A 3505-nucleotide genomic window follows, 5' to 3' on the forward strand; every position below is an offset into this window, starting at 1 on the left:
AAAGTTGTTGGAAATTGTCTTTTCCTTCCACCCACCAAATTTCAGATCATTTAGACTTCTAGAACTCACGTTATGGGTAAAACTCTATGTAGTGTTTGGGCTGGATTGCAAGACATATTCGAACTTCTCTTTTATGGCCAAACTTTGAATTTGAAAATGGCAAATTTGGGTCTTTCCATACCCATAAAGGTTGTAGGTCTATTTTGTATCTTTCCAGCCATATAAATTAATATGAAATCCAAGATATATAGCTCTAGATATGATCCGATGATTGAATAATGTTCGAATTTGAAGTGAATTGGCATCTCCTTTGTAAGCTTAGCCTTTTCTTTGTCCTTTCACTTTCAATAGTTAATCACAACAATCAATTCTTTGAATTATGAGAATGCCTACATATAAAATAAGCATTTACCATAAATTAAAGGTATCATATATTATCAGACTTGTCTTTATAAAACATGCTCTAGTTAAGGAATTATTAATACTTAAATGCAAAATGATAATATAAAACCTTGATAAAAATGCACTTTTAAGTACTAATCAATAGGGGTGTGTCAGCACATAATGCCCTAAGACCAACTAGACTGGGAGTCATTACCTGAAAAGCTAGTTAGATGGGTTAAAAATGAGTTGTGTTTTAAGTTATATGTGTGTGTATATTAAAAAAAAAGAAAAAAAATATAGTAATCCCAACTCAAGGAAGTTAACTTTAAATATTAGAACAAAATTTTGTTTTCTTCCAAGTAAAGCCCCATAAATGGTTAATCTAGATTTGTATTGTATAACACTTGGTACAATAAATGCTTGACACTTTCATAGTCAACCATATGGTATAACCTACATCTATGCTGTGAAAGGAACTTGATTTGTTGTTAACATAAGTTAGCATCATGAATTCTTGACAATATTTAAAAATTTAGTGTTACTTAAATAAGAAAATTAAAATAATCATGTTAACAATTTATATTAATCTATTAATGACAAATCATCTAATTGAAAACCTCCTTTATGTATGGTTTTTAGTTGAGCAATAAAAAGAGTATATATTATATTTTTTTTGAAATACCATTAGTGGATCTTTCTAACATTAACAACTATTTTTTATCATTGTTTAATCTTCACATTAATCTTACATATCAAAGTCCTTTTTAACTTATAACTATCATCATCATCATCATCATTACAGTTAACCTCCCTGTGGTTCGACTCCGGTCTTGTTGGGTTATTTATTACTTCAACACTCCTGTACTTAGGAGAAGATATCAATCTTTTGGTCGTGTCAAAAGACATGCTGATAGACACTTGACGTTAGGGATTTAGTTGGTAAAAAAGTTATAGATGAAGTCTGAATCTCATACCGACGAATTGTGTCCGTTAGTAAAAATATGAAATCTTGTAATGGGTGACCTGCTCAAAAAAACCAAAAAGAATTTTTAAGGTGGTCTCATTATAATGGGCGACTTGTTCAGGTGAAAAATGAAAAGATTTTCAAAGTGGTCTCATTATAATGGGTGACCTACCTAAGTGAAAAATGACAAGAGTTTTCAAAGTGGTGAAAAGTGATCTTATTGTAATAGGTAACCGTCCTGGTGAGAAAAAACAAAGATTTTTCAAAGAATCATTCTAATGGGTAACATGTCTAAATGAAAAATATTTTAAAAATGGTCTCATTGTAATGGGTCACTTGTTTTGGTGGAAATAAAAAGATTTTTAAAGTGGTCTCATTGTAATAAGGACTTGCCTAGATGAAAAATGAAAAGAGTTTTCAAAATGGTGAAAAGTGGTCTTATTGTAATGGGTGACCATCCCATGTGAAAAACATAAATATTTTTCAAAAAGATCTAATTGTAATGAGTGACCTACTTAGATGAAAAATGTTTTCAAAGTAGCAAAAAATACAAAGGTTTTTCATAATAGTCTTGTTATAATGGGTGACCTACCCAGTTGAAAGATGAGATGTCATAAAGGGACTACTTGATATGGCTTGAAGGGGAACATGGGTTCAAAGGCATATTCGAGATGAGGTAGGGTTGGAAAATACACTACTTGATAGATGAGGGCTCAAAAAAGCACTTTAAAGAAGAAATATAAGGTTGGAAAGCATATTATCTAAATGATGAGGGCTCAAGGACGTGCTAAAAAAGAGGTAGGGTTAGAAAACACGCTACTCGAGAGATAAGGGCTCAAAGATCCACTCGAAATGAGAGAGGGTTAGAAAACACACTACCTAAGAGGTGAGGGCTTAAATGTGCGGTCAAAAGGACAATATAGGGCTTGAAGGTACACTATCTGAGAGATGAGGGCTCAAAGGTATACTTAAGAAAAGGTAGGGTTAGAAAATACACTACCCAAGAGGAGAGAGCTCAAACGCATTAAAAAAAGATAGGGTCTAAAGGTGCACTATCTTAGAGATGAGGGCTCAAAGACGAACTCAAGAAGAGATAATGTTAAAAAATATGCTACTTAATAGGTGAGGGCTCAAAAGAAAAAGATAGGGCCTAAGGGCACATTATCTGAAAGATGAGAGCTCAAAGACATACTCAAGAGGAGGTAGGGCTAGAAAATACATTACCTGAAAGACGAGGGCTTAAAAGCACACTCTAAAGGAAGTAGGTTTAGAAAATGCACTACCCAACCAATGAGAGCTCAAAGGCACGCTCAAAAGAAAATGATGGTGAGATACTGATCTATCAGGTATAAAAGTAATGCATTATGATCAATATGCATGTCTACTTACATGAGAAATATAGATCCCATTTTCTTCATGGTGTTTCACTTTTCTCGAAAGTTTGAATCTTTGTAATAAGCTTTAATGGCTTTTTAGCTCTTGCTTACTCGAGTCACATCTTATGATTTTAACCTTTAGGAAGGACATAATATCAACAAGCTTTCATCTCAAGGTCACCAATTCAGCCCTTTTTTTGTTTTCATAGAAAGGGAATCATGGAGCCAACCCTTGTTATGTGTTTATTGGATTGCTCCCCAGCCTGAACATGCCTTTAAGTGTTCAATTTAGGTTTTTTTAGGGACAAGGCTGTGCGAAAGAAGATTTGGTTATTTTATAAGGAGTTGTTTTTATGAAGATATTTTTGGAATTTCAAAGCTATTTCGAATAAAAAATCATTTTTATGTTTATTTAAAACAAACATATTCTGAAAATAATTCAAGTGATCCATATAGGTAGGTTTAAAAGTCTTTGTTTAGCTGTTTTTAGTAGAAGTGTGAAGAGACATTTTGCTGGTTAAAAGGGCTTAAACTTTAATTTAAGAGTTTTAGAGAACTAGTCTTCAAAGTATTCATCTTATTTGTATGAATAATGGAGTTTATTTCTTATAGAAAAGCATTACTTACCAATCCAACTTGTCTACTTTTGATTAGAAAGGCTTGATTAGATGTATAATGTAGGCTTAAGCTATTGGTTACAAAAAAAAAAGAGGATATTTATTGCCTCAAAAGGTATTTAAGGGATTTCAAGACTAAGGATCACTAATACTTATTTCCCAAC

This window comes from Populus euphratica, unplaced genomic scaffold (genome assembly GCF_000495115.2).
Source record: "Populus euphratica unplaced genomic scaffold, PopEup_1.0 scaffold1201.1, whole genome shotgun sequence".
NCBI lineage: Eukaryota > Viridiplantae > Streptophyta > Magnoliopsida > Malpighiales > Salicaceae > Populus > Populus euphratica.